The sequence below is a fragment of the Sciurus carolinensis genome, chromosome 5, assembly GCF_902686445.1.
Source record: "Sciurus carolinensis chromosome 5, mSciCar1.2, whole genome shotgun sequence".
NCBI classification, from domain to species: domain Eukaryota; kingdom Metazoa; phylum Chordata; class Mammalia; order Rodentia; family Sciuridae; genus Sciurus; species Sciurus carolinensis.
Window position 1 is genome coordinate 54778955 of NC_062217.1, and position 22046 is coordinate 54801000.

Below are 22046 nucleotides of genomic sequence, written 5' to 3' on the forward strand. Positions count from 1 at the left end.
ATGGGGGTGGGGTGTCTGGTTAGGGATCCTTGTATTTGGGAACAGGATGGCAAAAGGGGCGAGTCGTCAGGAGAGGCCCAGTGTAGCAGGTGGGCTCATTTCAAGCCAACAGGCCTCTAGCTCACTGTTTCGGGTAGGCATTTGGAGGTGTCCTGAAGGGCCTTTCCCAGTCCAAGGTGGCTTCACAGTGGGAGAGGTAGGCATGGAAGAGTCTCAGGATAGAAACTCTCTTAGAAAACAAGACAAAACTGAACAGGGAGTGAAAAGAGTGAAGAGATTAGCAAAAATGAATCTGAATGGAAGTGTCACCCTCTTCCCGATCAGAAGGCAAAGCAGCCACAGGTTGAGAGGAGTCATTAAGTGAACTCTCGTGCTTCAGATAGAACTTGTAGTAGTTCTTGGCAGCCTGCTCACTGGTGGACCTCTGAAGTGCCATACAGGTCATAGACATAGTCAGAAGCTCCCTGCCCTCGGCCAGCTGATGCAGTGCATCTAAATAAGCATGTGTGTCCTCTTTAGCTCTTGTGCTCACTCACGCCATCCAACTTAAAGTAGCTCTTGTCTTTTGCTTGCAAGTGGAGCTCCAGCATCTGCTCACACTTGATCTTGGCCAGAAAGAGTTCAAAGGAGATCATCTTCACCTGGAGAATCTCTATAAGCTCCTTGATTTTGTACACAGTTTTCAACTCAGGCACATAGCCCAGGTAATTCCAATGTCCTTTTCCAGTATTCAACTGGACATAGTAAATAAAAGGGTTGTGTGTCTAGATGCTTCAGAACGCCTTCCATGGGTAGAGGAAGGTGTTGATGGCCACCATCTCCAGTAGGCTGAATGTGCAGTGCAAAACTCACAGGCTGGAGGAACTGAGTGAGCACAGGGGTTCTCCACCAACACATAGAACTGGATGAGCCAGAACCTATAAAAGGGATCCATCCTTGTACAGGCTGAGCAGGGTCAGGGTTGCCACCCACTGGTGTTCATCACATCCAGATTGCTGTTTGCTGGGGGTGGCATTCACTTTGCTCTTGGGGAACTGCATGTGTCTCCGAAACAAGTCATCCTTGTCTTATGTACCCTTTGAAATGTGCTTCTCCATCTGATTGAGGAACTAACTTATCTCCTCTGTGGCTTCTGGGCAGGAGGCAGGGACATCACTAAAAGCACTGACATATTGCCCACTTGGACCAAGGTGAATTCCCTGAGTGCCCCCGAGGGCTCGTGGCTGAGGGAAGCAGTGGAAGAACCAATGCCCCCCGACCCTGGTGGGTACCTGCTCTGGCAGGCTGCAGGGAACCCAATAATTGTGTTTATTTTTTAAAATCACTTGCCTTTAATTTCACTAATGCATTGCCATTGGTCTTTTACAAACCTTCCTGAAACAGCTTTCTCAGCATTAGTTAGAATGTTGTACCACAAGACATAGGAAACTTGACCAACAGAGGCTTTATTATATCTGCTGTTCACTTAATTAGTCATCCAAGAATAAGTGGACCCAGAATTGAGTGCAATTATCAAGGACCCAGTCTTCCTGAATCTTCCTAGTTAGCCATCTTCAGTGTGTGAATGAGATCGTCCCTCATGGAGCCAAGATTGTTGCGAAGCTTTTAACCACCCCATCCTTACATAAAAGAATTCACAGCACGAGTTCATCAAGGCAAGACAGAGAAGGAAGTAGAAGATGATTTTCGACTTGTATCTTTCTCTTTTAAATACCCCCACCCAAGCACACAGTAGACTTCTCTTTCAGCTCATTTCTAAAACTTGTGTTATGAAGTCAGAATTGATGGTCATCATCTCTTAAAGTTATGAAGGAATGGCTGTTGGGGAGATGGTTAACAGTGCCTGCTCTACTTTCATCATCTCACTTTCTTGCCCTGCCTCTGACCCTTTCCCTGCACCTCATTGCCTGCTCCAAATGCCGTAGCCTTCCTCACTGAGATTCTTCATGAGGTAGCTCTTCCACTTTCCCTGTCTCATCATCTCCATGAGCCTCCTCAGTAAATCCACAGTGGTGCCAAACCATGCTATTAGTCATGACCCAAACACACCTTGTACTTTCCTGCAGCTGTGGCCCGATGTGTCCCCCAAATTCATAGGCTGAAACTTAATTGCCAATGGGATAATATTAAGAGGTAAGGCCTTTGGAAAGCGATTGAATCATGAGGGTGCAGTCCTCATAATTGGAGTTAGTGAATGTATAAAAGAGGTTGAAAGGTGCACCCTAGTCCACTTTTTTGACCTTCTGCTCCTTCTGCCACATAAGGAAACAGTGTTCCTCCCCTCTGGAGGAGGTAGCATTCAAGGGTCATCTTGAAAGAGAGGCTGAAAGCTTAGCAAATCCTAAAAATGCCAGTGCCTTGATCTTGGACTTCCCAGGCTCCAGAATGATGAGAAATGAATTTCTGTTATTTGTAAATTACCCTGTCTGTGGTATTTCATCATAGTAGCAGGAACAGATTAAAACACACGCCCTCCTTTCTCCATGTTTTGAAGACTTTCATCCAGTTCTCATCTCTCCCTCTTCCAGTCACCACAGCACAGATGCTTCCTGCTCATCTCCTCATGTCAAATTCAACCTTTCCCCAAGTGGCTATAGTTAGGCTCCCTTGCTGAGGCTTCCTGTGGGCTACATTTTCAGTGTGTAGTCAAGGTCATAAACACTGAGTCAGTGTATGTGCTCAAGGTCATAAGCATTAACTTGTGACCAAGCACCAACTGAGGAAACTTTTTGGCAATGTGCCTTCTTTTTCTGGCCTGCCTATTAAAAAAGGCCTATGGAAATGACTCAGGGGGCTTAATGGAACTGGCTGGGGGCTGATGCTGGTCCTGGGGGCTGGCTAGGAGCTATTTTTACCTCTGAATAAAGCATGTCTACTATCCCAATTGCATTTTGAATCTTCATCCATCTGCTGGGATCTCATATCTGTTTCCTGGGCCTGAGCCTCCCCCTGACAGGGTCCATAGCAAATGTCTTCTCTTCTCCCAAACATTGCCTGATTCTCTGAGGCAGAAAGTCTTTTATTCCTTCACATTCCTAAGGTCTTTTGTATTACTTAAATATTCTTTAGTATTTTAGTTACAGAAGGAGGCTATATATTTTTCATCTTTACATCTCGTTTCTCTCAACTATGATTAATAATAATAATAATTCTAAACTATTTATTGTTTACCATTGCTAGGCATATTTATGTTGAACATTTTACATGCATTATCTCATTTTGTATCACTTACCCATAAAGTTGAATATATCTCCTCTTTTACAAAGACTTAAATCAAGGGTGGATTAGTGATTTCCCTTGAATTCAAATCCAAATCTCATATTTTCAAACAGTGTGCTATATGTTTCTCTCATGTAATACTTTGTAAAGTAGTAAGTCTTTCTTACTTTGTGTGTGTGTGCATATGTGGTACTGGGTTTGAACGCAGGGCTGGCACAAACACATGCTAGGCAAGTATTCTACCCCCGAGCTTCATACCCGGCCCTTTTTATTTTATTCGAAGACAAGTTTTCACTAAGTTGCAAAACTAGACTTGAACTAGGAGATCTTCCTGCCTCAGCCTCCCAAGTAGCTTGGGATTGTAGGCATGCGTCACCACAACCAGTTCATTACATTTTAGTTTAAAAGAATGAAAGAGTATTCATATAATTTGGCTAATAAAGACAGTTAGTCTATGTAATATGTGCCCTGCATCCACTTCTTTTCTCCTATTCCTCCTTTTTCCATTCCCCAAATTTAACAAAAACAAAATTGTGTTTTTATGTTGATTAAATTTCCTGGATATTTGACTCAACCTTTCTCATTTTATCTTAGCTATGTATTCTTGTGTTATAAAAAATTACAAATACCACAATTAATTGAACACATACTGCCTATATGTGTCAAGCTGTATGCTAAATCACAACACTGGGCTGTATCTAATCATGTCCACAGAAAGTGGTTTAAATATACAGTATTTTTTTATTATTCCCTTGTCAATTGATAAGTGGGTGTAGTCTTAGAAAGGTTGGGTTTCAGGATTGGCTTCTCTGCAATTCTCTGGACCTTTCCCTCATGGATGCAATGTGGTTGTTGAAACTCCATAAAACTTACCCTTAAAGAAACATTCAGAGGTGGAAAACAGGGAAATGCAGGGCAGATTTTCTTCTCACCATCTCTTTATCATCAGGAAATAAAAACTCCCAGATTTTCCAGATTTCTGGATGCATCTCAGTGGCCAGAATTGGATCACATACCTGCCCCTGGTACAGTAGCCCCATCTTCCCTCAGATAAAAAAAAAATTTGATATTTCAACTAAATTGAGAATCTGCTGGTAAGGAAGATGGCAAGGGAAATGTGTTCAAGTCAACAACAACAAAAAAAATGGTTTTCCACAAGGTCTTATACACACTTGGGGAAAAAAGGATGTGGTTCCTTCCTAGATGAAGCTCCCTCCTAGCAAGGGAGACAGCTATTAAATTTTTAAAAGCCTACACATAGTGATGAGCAATAAAACAGGAAGTAAACAAGGATCTGTGAAGTAGACTGATGTGTGCTCAAGGTACGGTGTTTCTGGAGCAGTTTTTCTGTGAAGGTGTCACTTTAACTGATACCACAGAACAAGAATTAGTCAGCCATGTGCAGGGCAAAGAGGAGCGCACAGAAGCAAGTGTGAGACCCTTGGTGAATGCTGGAGAAGATAGGATACCTACTTTGTTGGTAGGACAGAATTGGAGAGGGTTTGAGACTTCTTGCTGGCCACGAAATCCCATTCTCTTCTTTTTTAGCTCTAGAATGTTGCCAGGTCAATGGAGGTCCAACTACATTATGTTTTCTGGGTTCCCTTCCTTTCAGAGGGGCAAACGAATGATCTGGTTCAGTGATGGGTATAATTTGGGGCTCATGCCTCAGAGAGTGGATGTACCTTATGCTCTCCTTTCCCCGTTCCCACTGGCTACTCTCCCTTTGTGGCCATGACACAGTTTTGACCACTCATTTGAGGAAGGACGGTACTCTCAGATACTTGTTCAGTGTTGCCACAGCAGCAGTGAGTGACACCCAGAAAGAACTATTAGAACTGTACTCTGGAGCTCCTACCCAGACCTGCTGAATTGGAAGCTCTGAGGATGGGATCTAGCACAAGCAATGTGGGTTTTATCAAGCCCTCCAAGTGATTTTCATGCATGCTTAAGTTTGAGAACCACTGTACTAGAAGAAAGAAACCTAAGTGCCCGAATGTCCATGTGGAACAAAGCTGGATATATGATTGTGGAGCTTAGGAGAGAGTTTTTGGTGGGAGATGATCAACTTGGTATGATATTTAAAGTGATTTGAATGGGTAAGGTAGTCTAGTGGGAGGAATAGAGAAAGAAAGGGAAAGAGGACCTAGGATAGAGACACGCGTAACTCCATCTTTTAGAGGGAGGGAAGAGGAAGTGCAGCCTGTGAAGGAGTCTGAAAGGTGGTAGCTAGAGAAGTTCAAGACAAAGAGTGCATTGTTATGGAAGTCAAGAGTATAGTTTCAGGGAGGAAGTTGAGCCCTCTTCCACTGAGTGCAGAAATTCTCCCCTTCTCATTGAATAACACCAGTGCATTTTTGGAGAACTGACCCTGACTCAAGAGTGGGTCTCATGGAGTGAAAAATAGTCCCTTCCTTGCCAAGGTTCAGTATAAGAATGATCATGAGACCCAATTTCAGCCAATTTGATATAAAGGGAAATGTATCAGAGGCTTTTGTGAAAATTCTTTTTTTTTTTTTTAAATTGAAAACAATAAGAAGTCACTGTCTATCTGTTCCATTGGATGTAAATAATATAACACTGAATACAGTAGACTCCCATATCTGTGGGGGATATATCCATGATTCCCAGTGGATCTGTGAAACTACACATAGTACTGAGCCACACGTACACACACAGACACCCTATACTGTGTTTTATACTGTAGGTGCACACCTATGATAAAACTTAATTTATGAATTAAGTATAGTAAGGGATTAACAATAATAAAATATAACAATTATAATAATAAAGTTAGGTGAATATACTGTCTCTCAAAATATCTTTCTGTATGGTATTCAAGATGAGGTGGATGACGTAGGCATTGAGATGTAGCCTTGGATCACTACCATCAGGGTTACTTGAACTTGAGTACTGCAATAGGACAGTTGATCTCATAACCAAGATGATTCTTATATGACCAGTGGGTAAATAGTATATATAGCATGGGTCCAGGAGATAAAGGAGAGATAATTCAGTTCCCGATGGGACGCAGAGAGACTTTGTGAGATTTTATTACACTACTTAGAATGGTGTACAATTTAAAACTTACGAATTGTTTATTTCTGGAATTTTCCATTAAATATTTTCAGACTGTAGTTGACTGTGGGTGACTGAAACTGTGGAAAGCAAGACTACCGATAAGGAAGGCTACTGTATTATTGGCAGTCTTTTATGACTGTGTGAGCACCATTTTAAGATCATGCATTTCTTCACCTGTAAAATGGAGATAATGTTAGTATCTACCTCATGAAGGATGGAATTGACACTTGGGACAGCAATGCAAAGGGATTGAAGGAAACCAAACTCCTTGAGGACATGGTTGAGATACCAAATCTACAAAACCAAACTTTCCGTTATGTGCATTTATACATTTCCTTGTTTTTTAGTCAGTTTAATTTAGGATTTCTGTTACTTGTAGCTGGAAGCAGTTTATCTGATACAGTGATATATAAAGGCTGCTTCAGTATTTTTAATTGTCAGAGTCACCAACTTATTTCAAATTCTCAAGAAAGATTATTTGTCTGAAGTATTGTTCAACTAGTGTTGTGAAGTACTTTTCTAATAAAATGGAATCAGCAACCTAATCTTATAAGACAACAACAAAAATCATCTTAGGAATAATGGATTAAGCATTTTACTTATCTGAGAATGAATATATATTTCTCATTAATGTATTCTACAATTCAAGTCATATTTTAATATTAAAACCTCACTGAAACTAATTTTTTGAATTCTCATTTGGCATAAAAGATGCAAATATTGAAAGTCTATGTCTTATCCTTCCTTCAACCTTGAGTAATTGTAGGGATTGAAAATTAGGTCTATGGAAAGAACATCTTGAATATTAAATATGCAAAATACTATAAACATAAAAATATATTCACACAAAGTCAATGGTTTGACTGGTTGAAATATTGATATCTTAATTTCATTTAGAAAATTGATCTATTAAAATACAATGAAGCATAATACTTCAAATTAATTTTATTTACTGTGGGAGCACTGAGGGTGTAGAAAGAATATTAATCTAGAAATCAGAAGTTTTATGTGTCAGGTCCCTTCTTGCCACCAGTTGTGTGGTCTTGGGTGCATAATTAACCTCTTGTTACCTTATCTAGCAAGTGAGGAGAGGTTGGTATCCTGTAAAGTTCATCCAGTTCTGTAATTCTGTAATTTGAATTATATCTAAGTTTCTAAAGTAAAAATAACTATAGACAGATTTTTATAAGCATATTATATATAACCTACTCTATTTTCAATTCCAAATTGGTAATTGCTTCCATTGCATAACTTGGTCTCATTTCAAACATTTCTCTTCAGAATTATTTACTAGGAGTAGGTAGGAACCTTCCATATAAATGAGTTTTAATTAAAATACCTGCCTACTGTGCACTGGCAAGACACATTGTAAGGAAAGGTGCAAATAGATCGTCACAAAACAAAAAGAAAATTCTTTTGGGTGGTGGTTAGAAACAGGATCACAAGTAAGCACCATTCTTCAACTAGCAATGGATTTCAAAAACCATAAGATTATCATTAACAATATTCTTATTAAAATGCTACTATTGACATTCCCAGTTAGTGTTACAGGTCGTGTCAGTGGGATTAGTTTTATGGTGAGGAGTTTGTAGAATTTGGTCTTCTACTGCCGTGTCTTCTATGGCAAACATGTTTTGTTGGTCCAATGACCAAAGTCAGCATGTGCAAATATGAACAGCAATAATGAATGTTGGTTTTCTATGTACCTTCCTTGGTATTAATAAGCAAATGTTGTACATCCTTTGAACTACTGTTCCTCTTGTTTCTTTACCACCCTCACTGCTCCCCCAACAAAAGATGTACATATTTGCATGACTACTAATTCAGCATTTTCTTAAATTCACTGTCTTCTCTAATTTTAAAATGCAGTTGTACTTAACCTTTGACTTGGTAAACATGAATCAATTGAGTTAAACTGCTGTTCTTCTAGAACTTAAAAGGTAAAACGCCAATATAAATATGTGGCAATTATCACCAGAACTGTTCATTTTTAACTATTAAATTTAAACAAAGAGCAATTGCTGTTTGTTCATGCAAAACAAACAGTGCCTGCTTAAGATCTCTTTGATTAATCTGCTTCCCTGCCTGCAGATTCGGGAGGAAACACTGCCTCAGGCTCAGCACACATATCCTATGAGAAGAAAAAAAAGCTTTGTGTTTTGGGCAATTGTTACAGTTTCCCTCCAAAAAGGGATGCTTAGAGAGAAATAATGCATTATCAACCAGGGGAAGGAGGACCAAACTCTGAGGGACAGGTCAATAGATCCAAGGCCCCACAGATGATGCCCAGTTCTAGAACAAGCCTTGGAGACAAAAGGTGATTCATTGTAGGTGGGAGGGTGGTTGCATGGGTAGAGGTAGAGGGATTTACAGAGGAGGAAACTTTTATCAGATATAAAACTAGATTATATTAGAAAAATGCATCCAAAACAAAATAATGAGAAGGAAAAAGCTTTCTAAACTACAGTTTCTGAAGGCAAGACAAATGGCCCTGTTGTGCTTCGCAGGATAGGTCTCCTGGAAAGACACTAGTGGTGGGAGAGGCTGATAGAGCCAGACAGTAGAAGGCTGTTTTGGGTACACACATCCACCCCCTTGCTTCTCTCCAGCATCACAACTTGAATAAAAATCTACAGAAAAATACAAATGCAAAATGTGGTTGAATTTCTTCTAGAAACTGGTACAAAGGAGGAGCTGGATGTTCTGGAGATAATGAAGCAAAAAAGAAAGCATTTTGAGACAGCTGTGGGAAATAACGGGGAGGGTTCCACACAGGTGCAGGATAAGATGGAAATGTGTATCAGAGCTGTGGGGGAGGGAGCCCCAAGTGTCCAAGAGTTTTACAAGAGGAAAGAACTGGTCACTGCCCACTGCATTTTAGGTGCTAGCACCTGAAGTCTTTCATATCACTAGTGTCACCAGATCAAGGGAGGGCAGAAGCTGGATCTGGTGCTCTGGGAGAAGGACTGGTAGGAACACGGTGATGGGCAGATCCCAGCTGCTGAGGGGAGACATATTGCTGAAGTCCCTATAGACAGCCAAGTATTTAAGGTTGTATATGTGAGGAGTATTGCAAGTTGTGAGTCTGTGTAGGAGGTGCTGACCGTGGGTGAGGAATCCTCCAGATCCAAATAGAAGAAGCCAGTTAAGCTACATAGCCTGGGAATGGTGTGAGGGGCATGCTTGTGGTGTTTTCCTAGGTGAATTCATGGGCTTACCTATCAACTTACTCTCTCAGGTTTGAATATTTACACTCTATTGGTTCCTTGAATGAGAAAGCTGATATGCAGATTCACCATCTTCTCATTCAAATTTGAAGCAGAGCAGAGTGACTTGTTAATACCAGGAGTCATTCAAACCTTTTGGAAATGGGCTAAGACAGGGACAGGAATTGATATCAATATGATAGTTCACTTTATGCAGGGAGGTGGTGAGAGTCATGAATGGTAGTGTATTACATATTAAAGAACAAGTGAAGACAATATGTGATCAAGCATCTTTATGTGGCAAAGATTGGATAAAAACTGGGGTATTGTAGAGCATTGATTCAGGAGTAATAAATGTTGAAAAAGTGTGATGGGAAAAGAACTATCTTGGGTATTGAAGACACAAAGATGAGTGTTATCATTGTTCTGAAGAAGCTCCTTGGATGATAGAGAAACACATGAGTTTAAAAACAAAAACAATCAAACAAACAAACAAACAAAAAACAACTAAGTCTTATGTGCTCTATCAAATACAAGTATAAAATCTTATTAAGGGACCCAGAGGGGGATGCCCAACTCAGCCTGGGGGCTAAGGCAACCTCCCAGAGGAAGAAAGGCATGTCAAATGGGATGTCAATATGCATTTATATATAAAGAGACAGATACCTGACCCAGGGAGTCTTAGGTTACCAAATTATTACCATCTTTTAAAATTGTGGTCCATGTATTCAAAGTCCTTCAGATAAATGTATACACAGAACACAGAATGAATGATCAGCTTGACCCTAAGCCAGTTGAAATGGTTGAGTTAGGGCAGAACATGGGGATTGTGCCAAACCAAACTGTCTTGCTCCAAAATTTTTCTTTGCCATCTTTTGTTGTCTCTTTCACCCTGACTCCCACCTGAGAGAGACCACCTACCTCAGGCCCTGTCAGGTCAAGATTGCAGGGGCAGCTCCCTGAGCCTGTGGCACCGGACAAGGAAACCACCAGGACTGTCTGCTCGGGGAATCACGGTTTGACCTCTCTTCTCAGTCCGGAGGAAAAGTGTCTTCCTCTCACAGTGAACAATAAAATACCTTTAGGATAATCGAATTTAACAATATTACTATTCTTCGGGGGAGAGTTTATGGAGGAGGAACAAGATGGAGAGGATCCCTGATCTTGATACAAAAAGGAAGCTAGAAATTAGTGTTTCTTAAAAAGGGAAGCATATGCCAAAGGTACTAGGCAGGCATGAGATCCCTGCAAGTGGAGAAATGCAGCATGACTGAATCCCAGATGTGAGCAAGGACTATGGAGGAGAGCAGAGAGGAGGAATGTGAAGTAGCTGGGGCATCACTCTGTAGAGATGGATGGGTCATCAGATGATGGAAAGTAGCATTGACAGGAACAGACACTTACTGGAGAACCATTACTTCTTCATATTAAAAGCCCACTCAAGCCCTTTCTGCAGTTTACTTACTATTCTTCTGGTTCTCATGCACTCCCAGAACTCATTAGCTGAGATTCCTATAGTGGGTGATTAACTACAGGCTCTCTGCAAATTGGAACCTGTTGGAGAGTGTCCAGGAGGAGTGGGCTTCTATCAAGTGCAAAAGCAGCATTATAATCAGGAAAGGAAAATATTGTGCACATTGGGCTGAAACTCTGGGGTTTAGACAAGGGAGCACCTGGGCTGTGTTGTGACCTCCCCAGGCAGACCACTGGGAGAGGAAGCAGAATACTGAAAGGAAGAGAACTGAGATGAATCTGCTTGGTGTAGGGCCTGGAATAGGGAGTAAGGATGGATCATTTTTAAGAGCTGTTTAGAACAAAGATAAACTCCCAGCTCAGATCTAAAGACAGAGAGCACCAAGAGTTTGGGGAAGGAGCACTGCACTTTATAGCAAATTACCCCAACAACAACAACAACAACAAAAATTAGTGACTTAACACAATATTTATCTCACTGGGAATGGCTTAGTTGGGTCTGCTTCAGGGACTCTCTTAGGATGAAACTGAGGTGTCAGCTGGGCTGCAGAAATCTCAAGGCTCATCCCAAGAGAGTGCACTTCCATGATCTCTCACATGGTTGTTGGCAGGATTTAGTTTTCTTATAGATTATTAGCTGGGGTCCTCCTCAGTTCCTTGCAAAATGGGCCTTTGCATTAAAGCAGCTCTCAGTAGAGTAACTAGTGGCCATAGCAAATAAACCAATCAGAAATCAGAGCCTTATTATAACTTATTTTTGGAAGCGATGTTCCATCACTTTGCTGTGTGCTAATTGCCAGTAGCCGGTCACTAGATCCACCCCACTCTCAAAGGAAGAGGATCACACGTACATGCAAATAAGTAGGAATCATCATGAGCCATATTAGAAGCTGTTTAGCACCAGCAGTGAAAGAATAAACCTCATTAAAAATCCCTCACTCAGGGGGCAACATTAGAGATGGAGCAAGCAGTTGTAGAAAAGGGGGAACATGAAAGCCTGAGAAGGGGAATCCTTCCGCTTAGGCTTTGGAAAGAGTGTGGGGAAGAGAGGAGACTCCACAAGGCAGCAAAGAGGAAATACTGTCAAGATTTCTCTGGAAATAAGTGCAACATCTGCTGGGCCAAGAATTATAAGGTTAGAATTCCATTTTGCTGCTAATGGCTTATTAATCAGAATTTCTTCTGCATCTGAGGGTTGAACACAGTCACAGCTGGATGCAAGCTTTCTCCATAAGGCCAGTAAGATGTTTTCCAATAATTCCAAACTTTCATCTTCCTACTACTAAATTACAATTTTCTGCCTGTAACATACATTAGTCCTGTAGAAGGGCTGGTTGGCCTGGTTATGTTATGTGCCCTCTTACTAGACCAATAATTGCATCCAGGAGGCTGTAGTACTACAAGGAGCCTACCTTGAGACTTATGCCCTCCTGCGTGGCTAAGACTGAGAGTCCCTGTTGCAGGTAGCAGTGTTGTTCACCAAATATTTCCACTTTCCTTCCAGACACATGGAAAGATTGTACTTCCTTATCCCATCAGAGTAACTGGTGGCCATGTGACTTTCTTTGATCAATGAAAGTGAACAGAAATAATGGGTGTCACTTAAAAAAAAAAAAAGACTGTATAGAGCTTTAATTTACATACCATAAAATCTGCCCTCTTAAATCATAAGATTCAGTAATTTTTCAGTATATTCAGAATTATGCAGCTATTATCACTAATTCCAGAACATTTTTATTCCACCAAAGAAAGCCCAAATCCATGGTTGTTCCTCCCCATTTCTTGCTCCTATCATTCCCTGGCCATTACTAATCTATTTTCTGTCTCTATGGGTTTACTTATTCTTGATATCTCATATTACATGTGACCTTTTTTGTTACTGGCTTCTTTCATATGTTTTAAGGTTTATACATGTTTAAACATAGAAAGATTTATGTCATATATCAACACTTGGTTCCTTTCTATGATTAAACAATATTCTGTCATATGAATATACCACACTGGGTTAATCATGGACATTTGGATTGTTTCTACTTTTGGGCTTATTCTGACGAATAGTGCTATAAGTATTTGTTAAGAGGTTTTATCCCAGGTGTGTGATTGCTGTGTTGTGTGATAGCTGTTTTTCTTAAGCTGCTAAGATTCCAGGCTCAGTAGGGAGAATTGCCAATGAAGTAATGTAGTGTTTCCCAAAGCACTTACTTCATTTTATGTTCCCACCAGTAATGTTTAAGGGTTCCTCCTTCTCCACCAGCACTACTTACTTTCTGTCTTTTAAATTTAGGTATCCTTTGTGGTATCTCACTGTGATTCTGATTTGCATTTTCCTAATGATGACTGATTTTGAGCATCTTTTTGGCCACTTGTATATGTTCTTTGGATAAATGTGTATTTAAATCCTTTGCTCATTTAATTGGTTTGCCTTTTTATTGTTGACTCATAAGCATTCTTTATATTTTCTGGATTTGAGTCTTTTGTAAGATAATAAGATTTGCAAATGTTTTCTCTCATTTTTTGGTTACCTTACTTTGTGATCATATCACTTGAAGCTCAAAGTTGTTTTTCTTTAAAAATTTTAATGAGGTCCAATCTACTTTTTCTTTTGTTGTTTATGTTATATGTAAAAACCTGAGGTCATGAAGTTTTATTCTTGTGTTGAGTTCTATAATTTTAGGTTTTACATTTAGCTTTAATATTTAGGTCTATGATCCATTTTGAGTTAATTTTTGTATATGATGTGAAATGGTGGTTCAACTTCCTCCTCCTCCTCTTCTTCCTCCTTCTTCTTAATGTGAATATCTAGTTATCTCAGCACTAATCAATAGGTAAACTATTCTTTCCCCACTGACTGTCTTAGCCCCATTTTGAAAAAATTCATCATTGATGTAAAGGTTTACCTCTGGGCTCACATTGTATTTAATTGATCTAAATGTCTTGCTTTCTGCCAGTACATGTGTGCCTCTCCTATGAAAAAAGATTTAAGAGCTAGGGCTGGGGGCATATCTCAGTGCTAGTGCTTGCCTAACATACACTATGCCTTGGGTTCATAGAAAGAAAGAAAGAAAGAAAGAAAGAAAGAAAGAAAGAAAGAAAGAAAGAAAGAAAGAAAGAAAGGAGTTTTAAGAGCCAGTGAATGATTTTCCACACCTCATTCCTTTGCATCTTCATCAACAATTCTCTGAAAAGAGGCTATAATCTTAGTGTGGCTTCCAGAGTGATGGTAAGATGAAGAAGACTCTGGGCCAAAGCATGCTGGGCATAGTGTGAGTGAGATTAGAATTTTGTTGGAATTTTTTTAAAATTTCTTTTAGTTGTAGATGTGACAATGCCTTTATTTATTTATTTTTATGTTTTGCTGAGGATTGAACCCAGTACTTCACATGTGCAAGGTGAGCACTCTGCCTCTGAGCCACAATCCCAGCCCCTTAGAATTTTTTAATATTTGAAGGTTGTGTAAACTAGTCCATCCTGTCAAATCCAGCACTATAATGGACAATTCTACAAGAAGTGGGTATGGAGTCCACAAAAAAGTCAGGAGAAGGGAGAAGAGAAAGTGTGTTGGACAAGCAAAACCTTAGCTATAATTTTAAATCTTCAGAACTTTGAGCTAGCCATTATTGTGTTTTCTATTTCTGAATGTAGTCTAGGAATATTGGTTAACTTCCAGTATTAACACATGGGACTACTATGTCCTGGACACTGGTGTGCTAGTAATTCTGTATATAAAATGGCATCTCTGCCTTCAGGATCTCACACTTTAATTGGAGAGACAGAATGCATACATGGAAAATAAAGAATAGTACAAGCTACCACATAGGAAGGAGTTCTGAAGAGCTTTAAAGGAGAAGAAATGAGAGCAAACTAGGATAGCTAAGGAAGACTTCACCATACTGTGATTTAAGTTATATCTGAAGAGAATATAAGGACTTAGATAATCAAAAGAGGCAAAGGAAGATGCATCAGTACATGTGAAGGGAGAGGTAGTCAGAAATATGCCATCTTGCTTGGGAGATAATAAATAAATAGACTAGTTGACCTGGAAAAGAAGAAAATCTTCTGAGAAGTAATTTAAGAAGAGTTTGGGGCTAAATTGAAGAAGTCTGTGAGTGATGAGTCTAACTAGTATTTTGTAGGTAGTAGAGAAATACTGAAAACTTTTGTGCAGGGAAAATGATGTTTCTGTGAAATTAATCTTATGGCAGAGACATCAGAAGCAGTGAAGGCAATAAAGCAGTTCTCTTTCTTCACATATGAAATGACCACTAATGGTAGCGCTTTCATGTATCTAATTTGCCTTAGATCAACACTACAATCTTAGAGATCTGACAATGCCAATTGCAATAGCCCCCTCTATTTGCAGGTTCCATATTTGTGTACTCAACCAACTTTGAATTGAAAATATTTAAAAAATATTGTCCATACTGAAAATGTACAGATTTTCTTCTTATAATTTCCCCCTAAATGATACAATCTAACAACTATTTACATAGCATGTACAATGTATAAGATATTTTAAGTAATGTAGAGATGATTTCAAGTATATGGGAAGGGATGCCTAGGTTATATGCAAATACTATGCCATTTTATATGAGTGATTTAAGCATCCATGGATTCGGGGATTTGTGGGGGACCTGAAATCAATCCTTCACAGAACCAATGAGTGACTCTATGTCACTATCATTTTCTAAACTGAATATTGAAGTTTTCTGTGTTGGGTAGCATAGTGGCAGTATGTTCAGTGATGTAGGGTATTAAAATGGTCAAAAATCATACTGAATGTGGGCTTTAAACAGACTCCAGAGACAAATGGTAGAAATTAATAGTGAAGGAAATTGAAGAATCAACCATCTGAATGTGGCAATCATAAGCCGTTCTGAGTGAGAGTTAGCAAATATTTTCCCAACTGTCAATTCTAAGAAATATGCAAACAGATTCCCTGTAAGTGAATGCAGCAGTGAACCTGTGTCTCTGTTAAACCACAGAGAAATGAAATAAGCTGATTTTAAATTTCTGAAGGGAACTTAAACCACCTGCTAAGTTGTAGAATTTAATTTGCAAGATGAATACTTGGCAATGTGACACTTCTTTCATAGCTTCATTTGCTGTTTTAATAAAAATGTTCACAATGCTTTGGTTCCATCTGTTAGAGAGTGGAAACAGCTAACTGCTATTCAAACAACAAAAAATACAGCTTTCTAGAAAACTATATCTAGTGCCGCCAAAACGTAAAAAGGTATTTATAAATTTTAAACTTCTGCTTCGCTTCTAAAAAATGTTATAGTAATTGCACTGCATCGTGGACTCAACACATAAATAATTTATGCAAAGATTTTAAATTTAAATTATTCCCCCACACTCCCAATGCAAACAAATGCTTTCAAAGTTATCATGACCATGAATCTTACTGCAGCAGGCTACAGATTTTCATTATAACAATTTGTAAGCAAATATTTGGTTATTTTTATAAGCCACAAATCTGGCTGAAGGAGAAAATGATGTATAATAAACAAAAACTGTGCAAACCCCAAAGTATATTTGTTGCTACATTTCCAGATTGGAGATAACAATAAGCTATTGCATGAAAGTCTCCCTACTTTATTGATTGAATTTCCATAGTTTTTTTTCCCCTCTGAATAGATCAAGATTTTAAAATAACTTTCAATAAGAATTATTTCTCAAGCACTAACTCTAGTGCTTAACACCATATCTGCTTGTAGTAAGCGTGATCTGTGTTTGCATCGGGTATAATCATAGTTAATGTTATTTCAAAGAGAGGCAATGAAGGATGAGACATAGAGATACGAAAAACATGTAGAAAAAATAGAAGACCCTTTCCAGATCCCGGTCCCATAGGATCATCTCAGACATTAGTATCTGTCTTGCCTTGAGGAACTGGGTAAAACTGAACTGGAGTCGCTGGAAGACTGAGGGTGACTTGGGAGGGAATAGGAAAAGGGCCTGCTGTCTTTCCCATGCAGTCTTCTCCTATAAGGAAACTCTATTTACCTCTTCTGCAGAATGGTAGTGTATGAGAGTCTCATCTTGTGATTTGGTCTGCTGTTTGATTCCAGATGTCATGGTTTTGTCTCAGTTCAGTAGGTACTGAGTGTTAAGTCTCTTTGAATATTAGTTTTAGATAACTGAGTTTAAACCTAGGCCCTTTAAAGGTAAAGAAACTAACTGAGCACTGTGAAGCATGCTGTAATCCCAGCAACTCAAAAAGTTACCCTCACCAAATTAGCGAGACCCTGTCTCAAAATAAAAAAGGACTGGGGGTAAAAGTTTGGTAAAGTAAAGCATCCCTGGGTTCAATCCCCAGTACCAAACACACAGAAAACACACACACACACACACACACACACACACACACACACACACAAATAAATTAAAAATAAAGGTAAAGAAACTGAGACCTCGCTCATTAAATTCTAGCTAGTCTAGCTATTTCCATGGTACAGGATATAGGCACAATATTTCTTTAAGAGCACTCCAGATTCTACCTAATTTAAAATTCAAATTAAAAGGAGAAGAAATATAAACAAATTTACTCTTTTACCTAGTAATTTCCTAAGAACAACAACAAGAAAATTTTTCTCACTGCCAAAAGCACCTAAAGGAAAGATACTATGGTAAGTACAAGGGAAGAATTTATTTCTATACACTCAATAGTGAAGTCTAGCCTTAGAGCATGTTCTAATTACAAACTAGCCAGAAAAATGTTATAATTTGATTCTAAATCTCTTTATCTGAAAAATGGGTAAAATAATTACCTTGTCTGGTTCATAAGATAGTGATAGGACAAAAATAACAGTAAGATTTTATAAACACAATACTTTGTAAGTTATAATATGTTTAAAGTAAGTGTCCTTGGCAGTGCATTTGAGGTGTTTTTTTTTTTTTTCTTGTTTTTTTTTTTTTATTGTAAACAAATGGGATACATGATGTTTCTCTGTTTGTACATGGCATAAAGGCATACCATTTGTGTAATCATACATTTACATAGGGTAATGTTGGTTGATTCATTCTGTTATTTTTTTCCCTTCCCCCCCACCCCTCCCACCCCTCTTTTCCCTCTATACAGTCCTTCCTTCCTCCATTCTCGCACCCTCCCTAACCCTAACTCTAACCCTAACACTAACCCCTCCTACCTCCCATTATGTGTCATCATCCACTTATTAGCGATATCATTCGTCCATTGGTTTTTTGAGATTGGCTTATCTCACTTAGCATGACATTCTCCAGTTTCATCCATTTGCCTGCAAATGCCATAATTTTATCATTCTTTATGGCTGAGTAATATTCCATTGTATATATATACCACATTTTCTTTATCCATTCATCAATTGAAGGACACCTAGGTTGGTTCCACAATCTGGCTATTGTGAACTGAGCAGCTATGAACATTGATGTGGCTGTATCTCTGTGTTATGCTGATTTTAAGTCCTTTGGGTATAGGCCAAGGAGTGGGATAGCTGGGTCAAATGGTGGTTCCATTCCAAGTTTTCTAAGGACTCTCCACACTGCTTTCCAGAGTGGCTGCACTAATTTGCAGCCCCACCAGCAATGTATGAGTGTACCTTTCTCCCCACATCCTCGCCAACACCTGTTGTTGCTTGTATTCTTGATAATCGCCATTCTAATTGGGGTGAGATGGAATCTTAGGGTAGTTTTGATCTGCATTTCTCTTATTACTAGAGAATGTTGAACATTTTTCCATATGTTTGTTGATTGCTTGTAGATCTTCTTCTGTGAAGTGTCTATTCATTTCCTTAGTCCATTTGTCGATTGGATTATTTGCATTCTTGGTGTTGAGTTTTTTGAGTTCTTTATAGATTCTGGAGATTAGTGCTCTATCTGAAGTATGATTGCCAAAGATTTTCTCCCACTCTGTAGGCTCTTTCTTCGCATTGCTGATAGTTTCCTTTGCTGAGAGAAAGCTTTTTAGTTTGAATCTATCCCAGTTATTAATTCTTGCTTTTATTTCTTGTGCTATGGGAGTCCTGTTGAGGAAGTCTGGTCCTAAGGCGACATGTTGAAGCTCTGGACCTACTTTTTCTTCTATAAGATGCAAGGTCTCTGGTCTGATTCCGAGATCCTTAATCCATTTTGAGTTTAGTTTCGTGCATGGTGAGAGATATGGGTTTAGTTTCATTCTGTTGCATATGGATTTCCAATTCTCCCAGCACCATTTGTTGAAGAGGCTATCTTTTCTCCATTGCATATTTTTGGACCCTTTGTCTAGTAGGAGAAAATTGTATTTATTTGGGTTTGTGTCCGTGTCCTCTATTCTGTACCATTGATCCACCTTTCTGTTTTGGTACCAATACCATGCCGTTTTTGTTACTATTGCTTTGTAGTAGAGTTGAAGATCTGGTATTGCGATACCCCCTGCTTCACTCTTTCTGCCAAGGATTGCTTTAGTTATTCTGGGTTTTTTATTCTTCCAGATGAATTTCATAATTGCTTGCTCTATTTCTGTAAGGTACATCATTGGGATTTTAATTGGAATTGCATTGAATCTGTATAGCACTTTTGGTAGTATGGCCATTTTGACAATATTAATTCTTCCTATCCAAGAACATGGGAGATCTTTCCATCTTCTAAGGTTTTCTTGAATTTCTTTCTTTAGTGTTCTGTAGTTCTCATTGTAGAGGTCTTTCACCTCTTTTGTGAGATTGATTCCCAAGTATTTTATTTTTTTCGAAGCTATTGTGAATGGGGTAGTTTTCCTGATTTCTCTTTCTGAAGATTCATCGCTTATGTATAAAAATGCCTTCGATTTATGTGCATTGATCTTATATCCCGCTACTTTACTGAATTCACTTATGAGATCTAAAAGTTTTCTGGTGAATTTCCTGGTTCCTCTAAGTATACAATCATATCATCAGCAAATAGGGATAGTTTGAGTTCTTCTTTTCCTATTCGTATCCCTTTAATTTCTTTGGTCTGTCTAATTGCTCTGGCTAGAGTTTCAAGGACGATATTGAATAGAAGTGGTGAAAGAGGGCATCCCTGCCTTGTTCCAGTTTTTAGAGGGAATGCTTTCAGTTTTTCACCATTTAGAATGATATTAGCCATGGGCTTAGCGTAGATGGCCTTTACAATGTTAAGGAATGTTCCTACTATCCCTATTTTTTCTAGTGTTTTGAGCATGAAGGGGTGCTGTATTTTATCAAATGCTTTTTCTGCATCTATCGAAATAATCATGTGATTCTTGACTTTAAGTCTATTGATATGGTGAATGACATTTATTGATTTCCTGATGTTGAACCAACCTTGCATCCCTGGGATGAAACCCACTTGATCATGGTGCACTATCTTTTTAATATGTTTTTGTATGCGATTTGCTAAAATTTTGTTGAGAATTTTTGCGTCGATGTTCATTAAGGATATTGGTCTGAAATTTTCTTTCCTCGATGTGTCTCTGTCTGGTTTAGGTATCAGGGTAATATTGGCTTCATAGAATGAGTTTGGGAGGGTTCCCTCCTCTTCTATTTTATGGAATACTTTGAGAAGTATTGGAATGAGTTCTTCTTTAAAGGTTTTGTAGAACTCGGCTGAGAACCCATCTGGTCCTGGACTTTTCTTTGTTGGTAGGCTATTGATGACTTGTTCTATTTCATTACTTGAAATTGGTCTATTTAAATTGTGTATGTCCTCCTCGTTCAGTTTAGGCAATTCATATGTCTCTTGAAACCTGTTGATGTCTTCAAAATTTTCTATTTTGTTGGAGTATAGATTTTCAAAATAGCTTCTAATTATGTTTTGTATTTCAGTCGTGTCTGTTGTGATATTTCCTTGTTCATTCCGAATTTTAGTGATTTGGGTTTTCTCTCGTCTTCTCTTTGTTAGTGTGGCTAAAGGTTTATCAATTTTGTTTATTTTTTCGAAGAACCAACTATTTATTTTGTCAATTTTTTGTATTGTTTCTTTTGATTCAATTTGGTTGATTTCAGCTCTGAGTTTAACTATTTCCTGTCTTGTACTACTTTTGGTGTTGGTCTCTTCTTCTTTTTCTAGGGCTTTGAGCTGTAGTGTTAGGTCGTTTATTTTTTGAGTTTTACTTCTTTTATTAAATGCGCTCCATGAAATAAATCTTCCTCTAAGTACTGCTTTCATAGTGTCCCAGAGATTTTGATATGATGTTTCTTTATTCTCGTTTACCTCTAAGAATTTTTTAATTTCCTTCCTAATATCTTCTGTTATCCATTCATCATATAATAGCATATTGTTTAATCTCCAGGTGTTGGAGTAGTTTCTGTTTTTTACTCTTTCATTTATTTCTAACTTCAATCCATTATGATCTGATAGAATACAAGGTAGTGTCTCTATCTTCTTGTATTTGCTGACATTAGCTTTGTGGCATAATATATGGTCTATTTTAGAGAAGGATCCATGTGCTGCTGAGAAGAAAGTGTATTCGCTCTTGGTTGGATGGTATATTCTATAAATGTCTGTTAAGTCTAAATTATTGATTGTGTTATTGAGATCTATGGTTTCTTTGTTCAATTTTTGTTTGGAAGATCTGTCCAATGGCGAGAGAGGCGTGTTAAAATCACCTAGTGTTATTGTGTTATGGTCTATTTGGTTTCTAAAATTGAGAAGGATTTGTTTAACATACATGGATGAGCCACGGTTTGGGGCATAGATGTTTATGATTGTTATATCTTGCTGATTTATGCTTCCCTTAAGCAGTATGAAATGTCCTTCTTTATCCCTACTGACTAACATTGGCTTGAAGTCCACATTATCTGAAATGAGGATGGACACTTCAGCTTTTTTGCTGAGTCCATGTGCATGGTATGTTTTTCCCCATCCTTTCACCTTTAGTCTATGGGTATCTCTTTCTATGAGGTGAGTCTCTTGCAGGCAACATATTGTTGGATCTTTCTTTTTAATCCAATCTGCCAGTCTATCTCTTTTGATTGATGAATTCAGGCCATTAACATTCAGGGTTATTACTGAGATATGATTTGTATTCCCGGTCATTTGGTTCATATTTAAAATTTTATTTATTCATTTATTTCTTTTTTGACACATCTTGGTTCCTCCTTTATTTGACAGTTC

The 22046-nt window shown here is 38.5% G+C and overlaps 1 pseudogene; it reads right to left on the minus strand.

Annotated features, from left to right (window-relative positions):
- Positions 1 to 277: 277 nt before the first annotated feature.
- On the minus strand, positions 278 to 2036 carry LOC124985587 (spermatogenesis-associated protein 2-like; annotated as a pseudogene).
- Positions 2037 to 22046: the final 20010 nt, after the last annotated feature.